Genomic DNA, 21,923 nt, shown 5'->3' with positions numbered 1-21,923 from the left:
AGAAAAAATAAAACAAAACAAACCACCCAAGCAGCTTCACAGCACTTATTGATACACCTTGAGCCGTCTGAGCTTAGAGGATAAAGGTTTATTTTCACTGATGCCATAAAGAAGGAAGCCACTGAACAGTCCACCAGGGAGAAAGCTCCCACTGATGCAAGTATGTGGGAAGCACATGAGCCACAGTGCCTGCTCTGCTGAGACCCCCCTGCAGGGCTGCATCCAGCCCTGGGGACCCAGCACAGGAAGGACAGGGAGCTGCTGGAGCCACTCCAGAGCAGGGACACCAAGGGGAGCAGAGGGATGGAGCAGCTCTGCTGGGAGGAAAGGCTGAGGGAACTGGGATTGTTGTGTGTGGAGAAGAGAAGGCTTTGGGGTGACCTCAGTGTGGCCTTGCAGTGCCTGAAGGGAGCCCACAGGAAAGATGGAGAGAGACTCTTGACAAGAGCCTGGAGTGACAGGGCAAGGGGGAATGGCTTCACACTGACAGAGAGCAGATTTAGGTGTGATATTGGGAAGGAATTGTTCCCTGTGAGGGTGGTGAGGCCCTGGCACAGGTTTCCCAGAGAAGTTGTGGCTTCCCTGCTCCATCCCATGGCAGGAGGTTGGAACTAGATGGTCTTTAAGGTCCCTTCCGACCCAGGCCATTTTGTGATTCTATGAATGTTAAAGAAATACTGATTTTCTGCAGGAGTACTGAAAAGATTGGGGAAGTGGGTGCCTGCATCCATGTGTTGTGCATGCTTTAGTAGATAAGGGCTGACTGCACATAAATCTGTTTGCTGGAAACTCATTTTACATCACCAGAAAACCTAGCAGGTTTCGTTTGTCACACACAGGGACGTCCCTCAGGTTGCCCAATCACATCCTGCTCTTGTACAACAACTTCAGATTAACCTTCATGGCTGTGATGGTGCATATGGCCTACACATTTTTTTAATGCCCTCCCAATCCTTTGTTACAAGATTAGTGCAAGCAATTATTCTAATGCCTTCATCTGTGTGAGGCCACCTCACACACAGAAGCCACCAGTGGAACTCAGTGGTTACCAGTGCTCCAAAGGGCAAGAGGAAAAAAAAAAAAAAGAGGGTTAGAAAGCCAAATTGCTCATTCATAGGCAGCAGAACAACCCCTTCTGTCCAACTGCTCAAAGATACAACCCCTCCATTACATACAACCACTCACACATTCATTCCTCCTCAGGCACAGTGGCACACAGATATATTTTGCTCCTGTGGGTGCTTGTTACTACTAAGTTGCAAAGCATTACTGGACTTTCCTCCCACCTCCCTATCTTTGACAAAAATACTCTTTCTTTTTTTTAAGAAGTGCTCTCTTCCACCTCAATCTGGTGTATTTTTGATAAAGCATGTAGCTCAGCCTTCTTATTTTTTATCTTGGTAGACTCATTTCCATGGAGATCTCTGGAAGGCCAGAGAACAGAACCATCACACTCCCCCCTTCTACCATCCCCACTTGAGCCTACAGTGCTTTTTTTCACATATTCTTTTCATCCTCTCTCTTGTTGCACTTGTGCTTGACTAGAAACTCATGTTTACCACTACAGCACTCCTGACTCATGCAAAATGTGAGATCCAACATTAACACAATTCATGAGAAGGGAATTAGAGAACAGAGAAAGCGATGTCACCCTCTCCATCTCACCACCCACTCCATCCCAGGTCCTTCTGTGGCCCGAGATGAAGGAGTAACTGAGCACTTCAGTGCCTTTCACTTGGTGGATCTATCCCTAAAAAACTCCATGTAGCAATGCACTCATCGATCTATTTAAGTTAGCAATGAACCATCAAGAACGAGCCAAACAGAACTCTGATATTTATACAGAGACTAAAAAAAATAAAAATATACTTAAAACCTGAAAGATGATTCTGAAATACCCCTACATCAATTGAATCACAGGCTCTTCTGCAGGTGTTTCAAAAATTGTGCTCTAGAGCTTCCCAGGTACTTGATAGGTCACCTGGGCCTGCTCAAAGGCACTGGCATTCCTCAGGCAGCTGAAAATCTGCATCAGACCTGTGCCTAATCTCTCACAGATTTTAGAACCTAGGGGGTGGAGTTACCTTGGTTGTCTCCAGTGTTTTATGGACTCACTGAACAACTCAGCCAGTGATCTGAACTCCCATTACAGTCACTGGGGTCAAACTGGTATTTCTGCAGCACGATCCCCTTACTGTCAGGTCAACATTTAAGGCTGTCAGTGAATCACACCCAGCAGTTCCTTTTCCTCTCAACTGACTGTAAAAAACCAGAGGGAGCCAACTCATAGGCTAGGAAGGAGATCATACCTTGCTCTGAGCAACCTGGTCCAGTGGGAGGTGCCCCTGCTCATGGCGTGGGGTTAGAACGAGATGATCTTTAAGGTCCCTTCCAATCCAGGCCATTCCGTGATTCTATGGTTCTATTATTAAGTAATATTAATTGATCTAATAGTTTAGAACTAATTTGTAGCCTGGGCCCCATTAACATTCACAATAATGCACAGATGGCATTCACAGGGCACACAAAAACGAAACCCCCAAAACTCAAGTGGTACAGTGAAGGGATACAAAAATGACTTCAGAGACTCTTTGAGAGAAATATAAACAAGAATAATGCTTTCTCTGTCATTTGTTCTCCCAACAACAGAATCCACGTGACTGCTGCCCTGGCCAACTCAGATCCTCAGGTATTGTTCATTAGCTACATGAATACAAATATAACACATATGTACAAATAACTTCCTACCCACATTGCAGCTCTGACTGCTTCTCTAACTCTGAATTTTCCTTTTTTTTTTTTTTTTTGGCAGACTTCAAGAAGCCAGAATGAAGTGAATGTCACCAAATGCTTTCACAAATTGTTTTATTGAGCTGGATTTTGATCTATTTAAAAGCCTAAAAAGGTGGATATGCAGCAGGAAGGAGAAGTGGATAATGGTGCTGCTGGAGAATAGCACTAAAAGCCAAAAAGGGAAATACACAGAGCAACCAGTTTGATGATGCAGCCACCAAATGAGTCTTCAGCCAGGTTGTGTAGGAGAGTATAACAACCTTACCAATTCCAAAAATTGGAAACACCAGAGAGATACTAAACCCTACCCACCACTATCTACATCTTGCAGCATTACACAGGCAGACTCTCAAGTGAGGAAGGGTAACAACCATCTCCAGGCATTTGGGATTCTCACAGGACAGACACAGGATGGAGAATTAAAATGGGAGTCTACAACTAAAACTGATGAATTTAAGTGCAAAAAGTGGCACAAGTGTCATCCAAAATGTCCTAATGGTAAGATTTGGAAAACAGCCTCTTGAGAGGTATGAAATAATATAAAAAGCATTTTATAAAGCAGTCTTTTCTTAAAGGGAAGAAAATAGGTTTAAAGAGATGTCTAATACAGGGATGTAGGTCATGTTGTTATTTATAAAATGCTGATTCCTATCATTATTTCCAGTATATTCCTGAATGTTATCTTTCATCAGTGACAATGGCAGAGTGAGTGCTACAAGAGTCCCTTCAGGCTTATTTTCTGCAGAACCATATGGAAAAATTAGGAAGAAATTCAAGAGTTAAATACAATCACCCTCAGCAGAAGCTTTTCCCAGATTAGCCCTTGTGTCAATGCATTGAGAAGAAACCCAGAGGTTATTTTCATTGCTGATCACAGAAAGGCTGAAGTTATCAAGGACCTCTGGAGGTCACTTGGTTCAACCCCCTGCTCAAGTAGGGCCAGCCACAGCTGCCTGCCCAGGAACATGACCAGTCAGCCTTGGAATATCTCCAAGGATGAAAACTCCAAAACTTCCCTGGGCAATCTGTGGCAGTGCTCAGTCACTCTCATACTTTAAAAAAACCCCAAACAAGCAAAAACCCAACCAAAAAAACAGTTTCTGTTCTAGTTTGTGTCCATTACCTTTGGTCCTGTGGCTGAGCACCATGGAAAAAAGCCTGGCTCCATCTTATTTACCTCCCCACATCAGATAATTCTGGTAAGATCTCTCAAGAGTTACAAAACTCTCAGCTTTTCCTCGCAGCAGAGATGCTCCAGTCCCTTCATCAGACTCTCTCCAGCACATCCATGTCTTTCTTTACTGGGCACCCAGAAGGGAAGACAATACTCCAGGTGTGGCCTCACCAGTGCTTAACAGAGGGGAAGGATCAGCCCCTTGACTTGCTGACAATGATCCTCCTAACACAGCTCAGGATACTTCTAACTTTCTTTGCTATGGGAGTACACTTGGCTCACATCCATCCTGGTGCCTGCCAGGACCTTTCCTGCCAAGCTGCCTCCCAGTCACTCAGTCCCCAGCAAATACTGGTGCCTCTTCCTCCCCAGGTCCACAGAACTTTGCACTCCTCCTTCCTGAGCTCCAGGAGGTTCCTGCCACCCACTTCTCCAGCCTGCCCAGGCTCCCCTGGATGGCAGCACAGCCCCCATGGACACCAGCCACTGCTCCCAGTTCTCTGTCTGCTGGGGGAATACTCTGCCCCATCATCCGGATAATTAATGAGGATGTTGGACAGGATTGGACCCAGTTAGAGGCCTCCATTTAGACTTTGTGCCACTGACCATCCCCTTCAGCCTGTCCCCTGTCTCCTGATTTACCCCACCCTCAATCTGCTCTGCTGTGAGGGAGACAGTATCAAAAGCCTTACTGAAGTCCAGGTAGACAATGTCCACTGCTGTCCCCTCATCTACCAACCCAGTCATTTCCCCACAGAAGGTTTTCTGGGTTGGTCAAGCACAACATCCCTCTGGTAAATCCATGCAGTCTCCTCTTGATCACCTTCCTGTGCCTGGAAATACCTCCCAGGGTGAGTTACTCCATCACTTTCTCCACCGATCAAGGTGAGCATGGCCAGCCTGTGGTTCCCTGCTTCCTCCTTCCTGCCTGCTCATGGAAAGGAGTGGGAAGAGTATGAGGATATTCTTTTCAAGAAAAGAAGGCTGACAAGTGTCTGGCATCTACCCTGTCTTCTGAAGGAGGGAATGTTAGATCCAGCCATATCCTCAGCAACATTCCACTGCTAGTCTGAGGACTTCAATGCCATCTAAATAATCTGCATCAGTTTGAACTTCCCCAAAAGTGACTATTTTATCCTCCATAAGAACAAAAATTTCTGACATGAGCATCCAGGAGCCCTCAGGAAAAAAAGGAACTTTACATGCTGATAAGAACACATTAGAGTAGAGCAACATACAAACAAAAGAAGTACCTAGAAAGTTAAATAATTTAGAAAAGGTATCTTCCATCTAAGAGCAATGCCTTTTTTGAAAGCAGATGGTCTGGAGTCTGAAATAAAATCAGACTTCCCCCTGACTGCCTCCATCCCCTATTACTTGATTAATTTTCCTCAAAGCATTTGGATGTAACTGAACTCCAACCGTGGAATCAGCTACAAAATAAACATGTCTTGTTGTCCTTAGGCTGAGCTGCTGCATCTTGAAACAGTATTCCTGTTGAAGTTAAAGTCTATTCAGTGCAGGAATTATTAATAACTCCTTTTATTAACATTCCTTTGGCTGAACTGTTTGGGGTCAGCTAAAAATGTTTACTTCAGTAAGAGGATATTCTGGAAGAAGCAGTGTTCTATCAATTGAGGAGGCAAACCCAGTGAAAACAAAGAAAAAGATATTATAACAATCCAGGGTTACAGAATATGCCAGGTTTGGGGTTTGGTTGGTTTTTTGGGTGTTTTTGTTTTGGTTTGGGTTTTTTTGGGGGGTGGGGGAAGTTCTTTTTACTTGTAAATCCATACCAAAGCTTTAAATGCTTCTCTCAGATACCTGAATTAGCAGATGGTATGAGTTTAAATGATGTATTTCCTCAAATCTACCTGGAAATGTGCACACAATCAGTTCCTGCTGGGCAAATACTCACTATCTGCAAGGTGCAGCTATAACCAATGGCACAGCTATTTCTGCAGCATTACTGATCACCAGCAGAGATGGCAGCTCCATGCACCAGGGAATGGAGAGTGAAGTGCTGCCCTGTCTTCTGTCTGCACCAGAACAATGCCACTCAGCATTATCTAACTGGGATTATCACCTGACTGGCAGCAAGAAAGCCTGATGAATCATTTTTATTCCAAAGCACATTAAAATGTGAAAGGGCACTGCATTAGGTCCAGAAGGTTCTTCTCCATGGAAGAACCTTCATCAATATCAAGTTTCACCTTTCACATAACTCACTGCAAATCTATCCTGCGTACCAGGACAACTTTCACCTTTACTGGTAAGAACCTAAAACTTCATCCACCTCTTCAGGAGAGAAGTTACTCTCAAAACCAGTAGCTGGGACTTGCACAAAAGCTCAATTACCTCTGAGGGGCTAATACTACTCCTAGGATTCAGTTCCCACTAACTTATGCATGGAAAAGCTACGTGCCATCAGCAGAACAGAGAGCAGCATCCTACTCACTTAAACACATCCCTGCAGCTGCACAGAAAGCAAGCAGCGAACCAAAAATTGCCTCAGAGATGCATTCACAGTGACTGCAAACCCAACATTTCCAAGAAAGCCTTGATTAAGTCCTGGAGACAAGCCAGATAGAAAATGAAGCACTTCTATGAAAATTATAGTCACTGATTCGTTTCTATTGGCTGCAAAGTTGTTTGTTTAAAAACGTTTCATTCCCACCACACATTTCGAGTAAACAGGTACACAGAAAGCTTCAGCACTTCTTCATCCTTTCCCCTCTCTCCCTATTTCCTCCCCACTTCCCCCAGTCCTTAAGCTTCTCTCAGCAGCTTGCAAATGGTACCTCCTTCTCCCACTGCACGCACAGCAATTCCCTCCTTCCAGCAGAACTGGGGACACGCGTGAGCTGGGCACAGAAACACAGAATGGTTTGGGTTGGAAGGGATTCCAAACCCCTGCCATGGAAGGGACACCTCCCACTATCCCAGCTTGCTCAGAGCCCCATCCAACCTGGCCTTGGACACTTGCAGGGATGGGGCAGCCACAGCTTCTCTGGGAAACCTGTGCCAGGGCCTCAGCACCCTCACAGGGAACAATTTCTTCCTCATATCCAACCTAAACCCACCCTCTCTGTCAGTGTGAAGCCATTCCCCCTTGTCCTGTCACTCCAGGCCCTTGTCAAGAGTCTCTCTCCATCTTTCCTGTGGGCTCCCTTCAGGCACTGCAAGGCCACACTGAGGTCACCCCAAAGCCTTCTCTTCTCCAGACTGAACAATCCCAATTCCCTCAGCCTTTCCTCCCAGCAAAGCTGCTCCATCCCTCTGCTCCCCTTGGTGTCCCTTCCCTGGTTCAGCACTGAAAGCAGAGGGAAGTGGTGACTTGAACTGCCTGGCCTCAGCCTTTGAGAAAGGGTTGATTTTCCTACCTAGTGACTACAGACCACATCTGCTACACCAAGTAATTTATCATGGGAATTTTGTTTGCTTGCTTTTGAGCAAAAGAATGAAAGCATTTTCTTGGGGAAGAAAAAACACTTGGTACAGTCTGCAAAAATGGGTAGTTTTCAGCCAATTCAACTTAATTCATAATTCATCCTAATTGATGATACAAGGTGTCTGTCTAAGCAAGTGCATTTTCGTGAACAAGTAAAATGACCACAATGAATCAGTTAACACACTTTCATGTGAAGTAGGAAAAGCATTCCTAGAACAGTTATTCCTCTTTTGTTAAAGCAAGGTGCGCCCCAGCCCCTAGTACACACACACTCTGCTCTGGGAATTCCAAGGCAAGACCTCAGTCACCTTGAGAATCACAGAATAGAACCACAGGATCATTAATGTTGGAAAAGATGCCCAAAAGCATTAAGTACAACCTTTGAACTATCCCCACTTCATCAACTAAAGCATTAAGTGCCACATCCAGTTGTTTCTTGGATACCTCCAGGGATGGAGACCTCCCTGGGCAGCCCCTTCCAATGCCTGACCACCCTTTCCATGAAGAAATTCCTCCTGACATCCAACCTGAACCTCCCCTGGCACAGCTTGAGGCCGTTTCCTCTCCTCCTGTCCCTTGTTCCCTGGGAGCAGAGCCTGACCCCCCCTGGCTGCCCCCTCCTGTCAGGGAGTTGTGCAGAGCCAGAAGGTGCCCCCTGAGCCTCCTTTTCTCCAGGCTGAGCCCCTTTCCCAGCTCCCTCAGCCCCTCCTGCTGCTCCAGCCCCTTCCCCAGCTCCGTTCCCTTCTCTGGACACGCTCCAGCCCCTCAATGCCTTTCTTGTCCTGAGGGGCCCAGAGCTGCCCCAGGATCTGAGGTGTGGCCCCAGCAGTGCCCAGCACAGGGGACAGTCACTGCCCCGGCCCTGCTGCCACCCCATGGCTGGCACAGCCCAGGGGCCATTGGCCTCTTGGCCCCCTGGGCACACCTGGGCTCATGTCCAGCTGCTGTCCCCAGCAGCCCCAGGAGAATGCTGTGGGAGACGCACGTGAGACTCTGCCACCGCTTAAAGGACTGAGCCTCACTTTTTGCCCAGCCCATAACTTTGGACACCCTGTTCTTCTCCTACTCCCCACTTTCCACCAGCACCACCAGAATTCCAGCTCCATGGTGACTGTATCCACAGGCTGATGAAGCTGAAAGCTGAGCTTTCAGCCAAGCTCGGGGAGCTGATGTGAGTCACAGCACAGCTTCCAGAACACCCAAGTGGATTTGGGCTTGTTTGGAACCTTAGCTGAGCGCAGGCAGAGGAGCTGCTCCTTTTGGCAGCACATCACACGTAACTCAGTGGGGGTGAGCTGGCTGTGAAGCCACACTCCCAGTCAAACACTTCTTTTACCTCAGCTCCAACAGCTGCAGCCACAGAGCAAAATCCACGGAGCCAACAGGTTGCAAAGCTCCCTGGCCTAAGGACCAAGTTTTCACTCATCCTTGTACAGCCTCCACAACCAAAAGGCACCCCAGCTCAAGTGACATTCTTGAGCCAGCTCAGCTTTCAGACTTTGAATTGTTGCAATCACTTCTCCTAGATCCACACAGATCATGCCACATCAGAGCCCAGCTCTCGCTTCCCCACAGAAAACAGACATATGTTTTATGGGCGTTTTTCACTCCTGAGCATACCCTGTCCCAAATAACCAAGATCTTGGTTCTTTTCCCTCTGAGCCCTATTAGGGCTTTCTGCCATCTGCTATGTCTGTGACAGATGCTTGTATAACTGAGAGATCAAGCTAAATATAAGATACCAACACCCCCGTATGCTCCAAACATTCCAAGTTTAGTACTCCTATTGTAAGTGAGGCCTAAATATAGCAAGATAAACCAAAAACATCTTTTATGTTGAAGCATTCCTAAGTTTGGTGACACCTCAGCACAAGCCCTCCAAAGCTTAGCAGGGAAGGGAGGGGACAACATCTCCTGAGGGTGTTATTTGGAGATTAAAAGCATCATTACCAAGGCTGTAGCAAACCCTTCTCCCACGTGAGGACACTCGGCTTTGAAGCAGCACAGCTGAGCTGTGTTTGCCACCATGGCTACAAATCCAGAGTGCCACAGAAGCTCCCTGATGGAGAGCAGCACTCTGCAGGCAGCACCAGCCCAGCCCAGGAGGGGACTGACACATTTTCTACTCCTCATCTTGCTCAGCAGAGGAAAACTGCCCTCTTTTCTAAAGCTCCAGGGATCTACACAGGTAGAAAAGCCGTCCTGTTAGCTGCCCCCCCCCCCCCCCCCCCCCACAAAGCCACAAGGCTCTCATGTCCTAAGGGACAGGGAAATCAAGGAGCAGAGACCCTTTGCAGGCTGAAGAGCACCCAGCAGCACAGGAGCTGCTGTCACTGGAGAGCTTTTCACCTTGAAGTAATTCACAGCACTTCATGGACTCCAAGTAGCTGCTATTTCACCCACCCCAGAAACCCAGGTACCCCCAGTGCAAGCTGACAGCTGCTTAGGCAGGCTACTGGGGAAAAAACCACTCTCAGTGTGGAAGTGGAACACACCACTGGGCAAACAGCATCAGCCAGGAGGGAGAGGCACATTTAAATAAGGAAATACAGGTGCCTATGCTGGACTTCAGCCAGCTACTCTGTCCTGAGAGGTCTGTTAATCACAAGGACCCAAACCTTCTTTTCTTTTTTGGTCTCAAAAACACATTGATGACACAAATATTACACTGTGGCACCACTGCAATGCCCAGATGCAGTCACAGTACATCTAATGAAACAGAGCTACAAATACCACAACTTCTTCCTTCCAAGTTTCATTGAGGAATCTCCTGTTAAAGCACTATTTATGTGACAATACCAATTGTGTTGTGAATTAAAGTACAGCCTAAACTTCTCACACTGTTTGTGCAGTCCTGCTTACTGCAAACAAACCTGAGCTGTCTCTTTTGACTCTGCGCTTCATTTCCACTGAAGACAATGACTGAGCTTTGGATGAATTCAGTGAGCTTTAGAACAGAGCCCAAAGGGTTGAACACCTCTCTCCAGCAACAGAGATCTGGCTAAAAACCTAAATGCTGTGTAGCATCAACCAGAAAAATCTTCCCTTGCCTACCAGTTCCTTAAACATAAAGAACAACTTGGCTGAATGGAACAGGGAGGACACTGTGCCTCTAAACAAAGGAGTTCTCTTATTTTATGACAGGTCCCCCTTCTGCATTTCAATGTAAGTTAACAAGCACAAAGATATCCATGCCACATTGCTAGGAGTACTCCTGGGCTCAAAACAGCCAAAGCTACTGACAGCACACATCCAAAACCCACCCAGGAGAGCAGAAGACAAGACTAGGTACAAGCATACCTGCAACACAAGTCAGACTGAGCCTGATGCCTCCAGCCAGACCTGACAGGGAGCTATCAGTGTATATCAGCTGTGTTGTGGAAGCCTCAGGTGATCAGGTTAATTAAGTCCTATTAGTGCGCTCAGGATCATGACACCAAGATCAGGAGGGCAGCTGCAAATTGTAAACAAACACACAGAGAATTGCCACACAGATGGGCAAAATTCCTGTTCACACATCCCAACCTTCAGAGGGTTGAGAGCTATGGAATACAAACCCTGGGCTGAAACAGCTGGCACAAGCCAAGGCACAGCCTCTCTCTCCAGAATGACTGGATGATGCACAGGCCTGAAGCCCTCAGCATTCCCCTGTCCCTGGCAGATCCCACAGTGGGACCTTTCTGCTGCTTCGCTCCTGCCACGGGAAGGGTAGGAAAGGTGATTTCTGAGCTCTGGCCTCCAGCTCTCAGAACAATCTGTGATGTCTTGCTCTCTCCCCTGTCCCTTTTTACTCATGTAGCACCTACTCTCAACATAGAAGTATTGGCTGGAATTGAGGGAGTTTGGGCTGGGATGAAGTTAATTTTCTTCCCAGGAGCTAGTATGGGGCTGTGTCTCAGATTTGTGCTGGAAACAGTGTGGGTAACACTGGGATGGTTTCGTTCTTGCTCAGCAGGGCTTGCACAGAGCAAAGATCTTCTCTGCTTCTCACCAGAGAGGCAGCTGGGGGGTGCACAAGGCATTGGGAGGGGACACAGCTGGGACAGCTGATCCCCACTGACCAAAGGGACATCTCATACCACAGCACGTGAGGAGGAAGTGGGGATGTTGGCAGCGATGGTGTTTGTTTTCCTAAGTCAGCGTTACACATGATGGAGCCCTGCTTTTCTGGAGAGAGCTGAACCATGGGCAGTGGTGAATGAATTCCATGTTTTGCTTTGCTTGCAGCCCACGAGTTTTCTCACTTTCACCTTCCAATTCTCTCCCCCATCCCACTGCGAGGTAGTGAGTGGCTGTGTGGGGCTGAGCTGCCAGCTGAGGCTAAACCATGACAAAAGGTCATCTAGACCAACCTCCTGCCCAGAGCAGCACCACCATCAATGCTAGACCAGGTCACCTCCAGCTTCATCCAGCCAAATCCTGGAAATTTCAAGGGCTGGAGTTTCCCAACAGCTCTCCAGATGACTCATTTCAGTGCTAAACTACCCACGTGGTGACTTTTATTTTTTTTCTCATGTCCATTCTGAACCCCAGTAATGTCACCGGAGACCTCACATGGGGATTTCTCTCAAATTTAATGTCTTTCCCCTTTCAGGTAACTCCCAGCCTTATCCACTGAACTCCCACACTAACACACACTGCCTTGCCCTTACATTTTCAAAGGTTTATATAGGACATACAGCTGTAAAGTTCCTGCTAAATATGACCTGATTTAGTTCCAAGTTTAGCATTACCAGGACATTTTCAGGGATGGGAATTTCACGGGCTTGTGGCTGTGCAGCCATGTGATTTTATGAAATAGCATTCAAGTGCAACACTTTCAGTAAGGCACTCCAGAAGAGGATATTTACAGGGGATCACTGTTTTCTGGGGTTTCTGTGGTCCCAAAAGTTACTGAGCACCATTTGGCTGTCTCACACCAACACAGATTTGTGATTCTATTTCAGGCCTGTCTGCACCACAGAATGCCCACAGAGATGTCAGACACCTCGAGCATTATTTCAAAAGCATCACAGAGAGACCATGCAAAAGGTCAAGAGATCTGAGTCCCAGGAGCACCAAGTGCAACACCAGCCCTTCCAAATATGAAAGAAGCAAGCTGGGCAAATCCTGCCTCTATATTCTCAATGGAAGACAAAAAAATCAAAGCAGCCTGCAAACTGTGAAGCTCTAACTGCCTTTGGTCACACTGTGCAGCTCCCTTTGAAGCCAGCAGGACCACAGGAGAAAACACCTCTGAGATGCTGCAGTGGTTTCTTGAAGAATCATTTTGCTTTAGAGGGAAAAAAAACCCCAAAACATAAAATCCATGTTGGATTGTGCATTCTGACAGAAGAACAAAATGAATGGGCATAAGGAGGCAGGAGATGCAGCGTGGGCGATGCTCAGCACAGCACTTAACGGCGCTTCGAAAATTACACTTGAAATATAATTTGGACATAATAAGTGGAATTGTATCAGAGAGCACCAACACCTTGGAGGTGATAAGAGCTCCTTAATCACATCAGTGTAAACACCTGGATTTCAAAGGAGGGAAGCAAGAGCAATCAGAATGGAAGGGAGCAGCCTGGAAAACCCAGAGTAATGACAAAATCGGATTCTTCACTGACCAGGACAGCAATGCTAAAGGAGAGCCACGGTTTTCAGAACAGTCTGGCATATTCAGGCAATGAAAAACTGGATGAACCCTGTTACCTGATGTGGCCAAGCTCCCTAAATCCTCTGCAGAGTTTCTCTACGTGGGGAAATGAGTGAGTGGGCAGAGAGCCCCACTCAGCCAGGGAGCTACAGAAACAGCTTTACAGCCACATCACAAATGAAGTGCCCAGAAGTCAATGAACTAATTTAAGCTACAGCTCCTCTGCAGACATAAGGTCCATGTCTACACAGTGCCTTAAATAGCACACAGTATGGATTCTCCAGCTGGCCCCATGTAGAGAAACTGCAGAGAGAGAGAGAGAGAGAGAGAGAGAGAGAGAGAGCGCTCAAATGATTGCCCTGATTTCTGGGATGATCTCTGTTGTAGAAGGAACCTGGAACAATTCCATTCAAGTGTGACAAAAAGGACTTCAAGGGCTCTGTTTATGAAGAAATTATTTCTGCCCTAATTTTACTCCCCCTTTTGCTTTCAGAGGTCTGCCCAGTCTCTCCCAGACAAAATGTTACATCGAGTCGAGGTAAAAAAGCCAAGGGGAGTGACAGACATCTGCCATGCACTTGGGAAGAACCAAGGAGAAGAGTGGGGAATTAACTGTCACTTATAGGGAAAAGTCAAAGGAAAATGTAGGATGTTCACATTTTCCAGTGATTAAACCCTTTCTGAAGGTGTCTGAATGGCAACAAGGATTGCTGAGGATTTTTGTCTCTCATATAAAACTGGGAACTCCAAGGTCCCATGCTCAAAGGGCTGGATTTGTATCTTTTAGATGTATTAATCAAGAATTACTCTGAGATAAGATTAAAATGCTCTCTAGAATGGGCAAGCAGGAGGAGTTCATTGAGCAGGGAATTTCTTTAGGCCGAATCACTATGCTGATGGGATTCCCATTACTAGAAACTTACGGTTACAATCCATGTAAGCCCTGAAAAGGATCAAAATATTAATCATTTTTTCTGGCTGGAAATTATCCATCAAAGCCTTGTTCAGCCAAGAAATGGGATAAAATTTGAGTTGTGTCTAAAACACTGATGTTCAGAGAGGCTCTGAAGACTCTGGGATTTCTGCTGACCCCCCCCGCCCTGTGTGTTCTGTTCTCTCTACATGACAAGCTCTGCTCTCTCCCCCACAGCAAGCAGAGAAAGATGTAGCTGAACTGGAGCTGTGGGAGGTGGTACCCTCTGGAAAAACTGAGCCTGTGCTGCAGCAGCTCTACACAACCCCCCCTTTGGCAGGAAAACAGTCGGTTTCACAGGTAATGATTTAATAAATCAGGGAGCTCACTGGAATGAAGTCTGCTAAATGTGGGAACAGTTTTTTCAGTTCCCTTTCACTCTCCAAAAAAAAAGGTATTTGTCCATAGACTACAAGACGAAATAGTTTTTTGTTTGGAGATTTTTTTTTTCTTCTTTTTTGACAGCCAAACGTTTTCTTCTGCCAACAAGAGAACTCTTGGAGGTGTTGCTGAAAAATTCTGAAGAAAAGAGAAAGCTTCTACTTCAAATCATGTTTTTGCATGTTTGAAAAGCCTTTTCAGCTAGTTTTTTCTAGCTGAGAGATTTTTATATTGTTGAAAGTAATTAAACAGAGGAAAGTGGAAGTTCCTCTCTCTTCTACTTCAGCTGGTGATTTGTGAAAATATCACTATTTCCAGAATATTGATGGAATATCCTTTAGGCCAAAGTTTCATGTCTCTTCCATCTGACAAGCACGGAAGTGAGCTTTGTTCTGTGGCACACCTGCTTTGTGTGACTCCAGACCTCTTCATTTTCCCTGACTCTTCCTCACACTCGAACTTCTGCAGCTGGACGAAACCCAACATCCCTCCTTCCAGTCCTTAGGAAATCAGACTTCAGGCCAGAAGGTTCCCTGAACCAGAAGAATCTAAGCATCCTTTTTTTCCCCCTTATTCTGCAGAAACTGCTAGTCCCAGATGAGGAGCCCCAGCCTGTAACTTTGTCCATGGTCTTTTTCATAGGCAATGATTGACTAGAATGGGGATGTGAGTGATTTGTAACAGCGCATTCCAGCACAGAGTTTGTCCTTTGTGCCTGGATTTTTACAGTGGCAGCATCTGTTTCATGCTGCCATCAAATCACAGTGATGTTTCCACTCTCTCCTCAGGCTATGATGAATGTAATTTTCCAATGTTTGCCTGAATCCCACACAGCACTAATCAGCAATTATCAAAAGCAGCAAACACAAATAATTAAGATATTTCCACGGCATGCAGGCACGGTCTTCTCTGGGATGTGTGCCTCACACTGCCTGGGTAGAAATGTTGTCTGTACCACCCAGGAGAAAGCCTGAGGGGAAGAGCAGCTTCACCTCCACGTCTTGACCCCAACTCAAGCAAAACAGTGTGGATGAGGCATCCAAGTGATTTTATATTTTCAGAGGAAACAAGCAGCTTAAAAGTGGCACCCTCTGCTCCATAATCAGCCCTGCAAACATGGGGAAGCCCAAGCAGGGGATGCAACAGCATCAAGCACCTTTAGTATCTGACATGATTATCGGTGCTCTGGCAGATCAACCAGTGCCCCTCATCCTCTCACTCCCAATTGCTCCCAAATACAGCCCAACACAAGAGCTTTCAGTCTCCCTTGTACTGACACGTTGTTTCTCCGTCACATCTCCCTATTTGCTCCAGTCTGGGCTCCTCAGCCAGCCTGTAAAGCACTGCAGCCAGGGGCTCCTTTCAAACTTTGACGTGGAGGATTTATTTTTGTTAACGTGTAATATTTCCTCCCGCTACAATTAGAGGGATACTAAATAGGCATGCTTACATATTCAAGTGTACTGCTCTCAAATTCCCAGGAAAAATCAGTGGATCTGTGTGAGCATACTGACATGGGTGGGAATGCTTGCTGAAAAGCCTACACACCCAGCTCCCCTCTCCTCTCTCCAGCTTATTTTTGCTGCTGAAATCATCATTCCAATTTGGACCTGCTGTAAAGTGGTAGAGCTTAGAGGAAATCAGTGGGCCTACAGCAGTTCCCTTGACCCAAACCCTTTTATTCATACCCCATTATAAATCGAGCAGGTTTGATTTGACCACTGGTCTACCAAAAGTCCAGACCCACAAACCTCTCTTCCCAGAATGTGTATTGTATTTAAATCTCTGCTTTAGTCTTTATGTGTGTAAATCTGCACAGAACTGACTCCATTCAAGTGACTTGAATCAGCATCAGCTCAAACAGGTGGGATTATGTGAATAATTCCTTACAGGACAAGAAACGTGAAACATTTTGCCTCCAGATTTTGCATTTTGGTTCTTGCCTTGACCAAGGCCCTTAACCAAAGAAAGAAAGAGTCTTGTGTATTTATATATATATATATCAAGGATATTTCTCATTTCTGTAACCAGCTGTTTCACTTTTGAAAGAGATGCTGACCATCACCCTTTAGGTTTTAAAGCAAAGTCTCTGTACCAGAAACCAGGATGAGGCTGCACACGAGAATGTATCTATAGGGTGATTTAGATGACCATACATATAAATTCTCCAGGGTTTCTGTGCCTTCTGCAGCATCCAGTGCTAGAGGACAGACAACAGGACTGCTCGTCCACCACCAGCTTGGGACAGACTCCAAGCTCCTAATCTGGCATGGATGTGCAGGGATGGACTTCCAAATGCCTCTGTCTGGATTCACAGTTCCTCGTGATCACACTGCCCCACTTGTGATCACACATCCCACAGAGATGATCAAAGGACTGGGAACATCTGCCATATGCTCCAGGAGAGGCTGGGAGAGCCAGGACTGTTCCTGGAGAAGGGAAGACTCAGGAGGACCCCCGCACTGTGGATAAATCCCTGATGGGGGAGGGTGCAAAGAAGACTGAGCCAGAGTCTTGTCAGTAGTACCCAGTGAAGGGCCAAGAGTCAATGGGCAGTAACTGAACAACAAGGAGTTCCACAGAAATGTACAAAAAATGCTCATTTTGAGTGTGGAGGTGATTGAACAGGGGAATGCATTTCTCAGAGAGGTTGTGAAATCTCCATCCTTGGAGGTATTCAAAATATGACTGCACATGGTCCTTTGCAGCTGGCTCCAGGAGACCCTGCTTGGGGCACAGAGGCTGGACTAGAAAATCACCAGAGATTTCCTCCAAACTCAGCTTTTCTGTGATTCTGTGCTATTGCTGAGCAAGAAAATAACAATTTTCAACATCTGGCCCAACACAAATGAAAACATCACCTGACAATTATTTGCTAAAGAGTGCAAAGATGGAGTATTTACAGATACCATCCGTTCTGAAACTGGGAACACAAGGAATGACAAGGGAAAGTGGGGAGGGAGAAAAGGGGATGGGAGGGCAAGGACCAGGATGCCCTGCACTTTAACTACTCTTTAAACTGTAACATTTCTTCAGCCTCCTAAGAGGGCAAAACTGACTCCATGAGCCACACACCAAGAGATCCACGTGGCCCAGGGCTGTCAGGCAAGTACCATATTCCTTGGAGAACTGCAGAGAAGGGGAGCACTGGGAGAGGTCTCCAACTTACCCCTCGTGGTGATTCTGCTCCAAAGGCCGAAGTTCAGGCAACCACAGGGACCCCAAGGAACTCCCATGTGCCCTGGAGTCTGGGACACCAGGAATCCTCTCTATCTCTACCAGTCAGGTAGCGATGGAGGCAGTGTTGGTACTCAAATTTTCTCAGAGCAAATTGTCATGTGTGTTGCCAGCAAATTTGTAGATGCAGCTTTTTTTTATGTAGCTATTTATCCTGAAGACTCAAACAATTACCTGGAAGGCTGGAACTTGCTCACAGCATCAATAGGTTGTAACCTCTCTTAACCATATTTATGAGCAGAGACATTCACCAAACCCACTTGCTAGCAGACTCAATCTTGCTGCTTCTACTGAGCTTCACTTCATGTGACCCAACAGAAACCCTAAGAGTGCAGCAAAGAGTAAATCAGTCTTCTTTTCATGCAATAAAAAGTATTGCCTGGAAAAGTTCAAACAAATGGAAATAGCAAGACCTTTTTATGTCTCAGTTTCCCCATCAGTCACAATCTCATCTTCCACAGAGATGCTGCTCACACAGGTTGTAAATAAAATGAATCAGAGCTTTTCTCTCATTTATCCACAAAACACCTGCCTCACTCCAGATGTTACTGAATAGAAGTAATCAGAGAGGGCTTTGTTTTAAACACTAATCACCAAGATTATATTAAAAAAATAAAAATGCTTGGTTTTACTCATGTTTTTAGTGTAGTCACACTCTGGGATCCAGGGCTCCATTTTACCTGGTGCTTTACACCAGCAGTTCCTGTCTTGAGTGGATGACAAAGCACGGGAACACCACTCAAGCAACAGCATCTACTGCTTGCCCACACATCATTGTTAATGTAATTCCTGCTCAGTAACATATTAAGAGGTGCTGAACTCCACAGGAATTTAGGGCACTTGGAAAGATCAGCTGGGAAATGCACGGGGACTCACAGACAAATGCCCTCAATTGCTCCCTGCTGCCATAAGCAGCTTTTGTATTACAATTTCATGGCTGTTTCGTGCTCATTCACTTCACACTGGTAATCTCACAGGGCCACTGGCTTCCCCAGAACCCAGCCCAGTGTTTCACCATGGAGTGTAAGAAGTCCTGAAGCTGTGTGTAAGTTTTGGGGCAATTTAGACTGAAATTGAGGAGACTCACCTCCAAAGTGCACGTAGGTTATGTTTGTACAAGAAAATAAAAGCTGGTATGTGTTTTTAACCATGTTCTGCACAAAGTGAGATACACAAGCAGACTTAAAGTATCACAGCAGAGATTTACTGTGAGAAAAAAGAAAAGACTTCCTTCCCCTACACTTCCAGATAATATTTATCTGCAGGAGGTTTTAGGTTCCCTTGTAAAAGCAGATAAAGTCTGGAGCATATTAACTTCCACTACAGTAAATCATATTTTTTGATACTGCTACAGTAGCTTTATCACAGGAGTGTTAAAAAATTCTGGAGAAGAGTAGGAATTAACACGTTTGCTTGCTCTGTAGATGTCTCCATGAAAGCTGACATTTTCCATGTATCTTAGATGGTATAAAATTAATTCTCCATCTCTCATTCATGTCTTTCATAAACTGTTCCATATTAAGTTTAAATCTATGCACAGTGAAAGAGAAGAATTTAAGTCTTCACTAAAACAGCATCATAGCTGTGAGGCCTATGGGCAAAATAAAGGACTCATGGGCTTATGTGTTTATTTCATTGCCTTAATTTTTATTATCTTAAAGCACAGACACTGTGTGATCACAGAACGTTGCCCAGAGTCACAGAACACCAATAGATGAAAATATATTTGGTGTCACTTTAACACATCTCTCCTTTAAAAGAGGTGGGTTTTTTCCTATTTATTGTACCACAGGGGAACCTGATAGGCAAGATTCTTTCCTGCTGGCCAAAATAAAGCTCTTAGTTATGTAGAACTTTATCAGATGTGAATAGAAAAGGAAGACCCTGAGCTGGTTAGTTCAGAAGAAATGAGTTATGTTGACTTGCACGAGGGCATTTTGCATTTTTCACAGGAGCAATGAGCTGCACAAATGCAGCCAGTGAAGTCTCTGTTCCCACATTCTTCACATTCATTTTGGTACCCAAGTCACAGGAGTAAGAACTGAATGAGTAGTACCAAAAAACTACCAAAAAGACACACAGAAATCAAAGGACACTCCCCCACTCTGCTACCTGTCTGCCAGTCACAAATGTTCCAGCCAGGACGTGGCATTGTGTGGACACACTGATCTGATCTGAGCTGCTCTGTGTGTTGGGGGATTTCAGCAGCCTTTTGAAGGTGTCATAAATGGGTGAGATCACAGACACCTGCACACCAGGAGAAGCACATCCCAGTCCTGTCAGGCAGTTTGAATATGCATTAGCAATAGTGGCTCTATACCCTACTGTGAGACCCAGCTTCCATTTGCTACCTTTAATTAATAATTGAAGGCATTGACTCCCATTGTTTTTGACTGCTGTTTAGGATCCTCGATAAATAGATTGATACCCTGGATTACCACAGCACAGCCTGCACATCCCCAAACCCTTGACTGGTCTGGGGGACTGACACAAAAGCTCCCTTCCCATTTCTGAAACTCCTGAGACAGAACACGGTTTCCCTCCAACACTGGAATGTTACCAAGGGATGAGAGCAGCACATGAAATATTCACAGGGCAAACAGACACAGAGCCAAAGCAGACCAGAGCATAACTCCAGGCCTGCCCAGACACCAGGAAGGCTTCACAGTTTGTAATGACACCAAGTTCTTATCACATTTGTCATCCCAAGTGCCGACAAGGTGTCTTGCTGGAAATCAATTCAACATTACCCCAGGAGGACCAAAGCAGTGAGTTCAAAATCTCTACACCAAACATACAGACCTGCTGGAGACTCAGCAAAAACTTCACACAAACTATGTGTTTTTGACAGACTGGCCACAAGACAAAACAAAGCAGTGGTCTGGTTCATGCCACTTTTATGTCTCAAACACAGGAGGATAAACAAAAGCATAATGAAAAAAGGTGCCAAATGCTAAGAGCCAAAATGCCAGAAACCAACATGGTATGAAGTCCACAGGAAGACATTAACTCATCATGATTTCCTGCACAAATTTTTTCAGGACAAGCAAGTTTGTGTCACAGCAATGTTTTCCTCATGGGCAAAAAGATTTCCCATCTGATTTTTGGAGCCTTGAAGTTAATCCATCCTTCTGTTGAACTAAAGCAACCACCCAGGGTGACTTTGGGGTCTCAGTTCAGTGGGCAACACCCAGTTCGAGCTGCATCCCTACACTCCAGTGACCAGCTGTGGATGTTACCCAGAAGTGCACAGCCCTCTGAACACCACCCTGTCACTGTACAAACCCAGCAGCTGCTCCTGCAGTATTCACATCTTACCCTCTTCAGGATTTAAATATTAAATACCACAAGAGTTTACATTAAAGCCTCATTAGCAGTAAATGTTCTTCTCTTGGAACGTCAGCCATTTTTTTATCATCTAAATAATCATAATGAGGGTATGTACCCCAAGTAGTGAGATCTTTTTTTTTATTTCTCCTTCTAACTTTTCAAATTCCATCCAAAAAGAAACTGCTACTGAAACAACCAAACTTAATGATATAAATTGAAGCTGCAGATGTCAGGGTTGAGGGAAACAAGCATATCCATGAGTATTTCAGGAACATTTTCAAGTGATTTATTTGCATTAAAAGCCACAGCAACCGTCAAAGGCCAGCAAATCAAGTTCTTTTGGCTAAATAGAAAAGCACCAAAGGAAAGCTACATCCCTAAAAGCTGGAACTGGCTTTTTTGGGCTGAAGATGAGTACTGGAACACACTGAAAACAGAACAGAAGACTCAAAGAAGCGGGCAAAGATACATCTAAACACCTACCATTGCCTGAGTGATTCCACTTGAAGGCAGGACCCTGTTGCCAGTCTCAGCTCACACCATCAATCCAGAATGTGTCATGACCCAGCTGCCACAGGAAACTAGCAAATCCTTCATTCAGAGTTTAGTGCAGAATTCTGCAGGCAGATTTGTGTTCAGAAAGGCCAAACAGCAATGAGCTAAACATTCAATAAATTAAATTTTTTTTTTCTCCCCAACCTGGAAAAAATAGTTCAAGTCTACTGTGTGTTCTCAGTATTCATGACAAAAGAGCTGGAGGATCCAGCTGGGTATCAGCCTAGGAGATGTGGGACTCTAAATGGCACTTCCACTGCACCTGGGTTTCACTCAGCAAAACTCTTCTGTGAACTGAAAACAGGTGAAAAGGGTGACCCATGAAATGCACCTGTCCTTGACCTGTCCTCCTCCTAAGGATCAACCAGTGCTTTTTCTGCAGCTCTCCCTG

General features: G+C 45.5%; 1 long non-coding RNA gene across 1 annotated transcript in view; it reads right to left on the bottom strand.

The window, feature by feature from the left end:
- Positions 1-21,661, bottom strand: part of LOC138104297 (uncharacterized) — a 50,375-nt gene extending 28,714 nt beyond the window's left edge. Inside the window, exon 1 of the long non-coding RNA XR_011148006.1 lies at positions 21,461-21,661. This is a non-coding gene — a long non-coding RNA (uncharacterized lncRNA). The remainder of the gene's footprint in view (positions 1-21,460) is intronic.
- Positions 21,662-21,923: the final 262 nt, after the last annotated feature.

The sequence above is a fragment of the Aphelocoma coerulescens genome, chromosome 1A (assembly GCF_041296385.1).
Source record: "Aphelocoma coerulescens isolate FSJ_1873_10779 chromosome 1A, UR_Acoe_1.0, whole genome shotgun sequence".
NCBI classification, from domain to species: Eukaryota; Metazoa; Chordata; class Aves; order Passeriformes; family Corvidae; genus Aphelocoma; species Aphelocoma coerulescens.
This window is presented reverse-complemented; position numbering and strand designations above follow the sequence as displayed.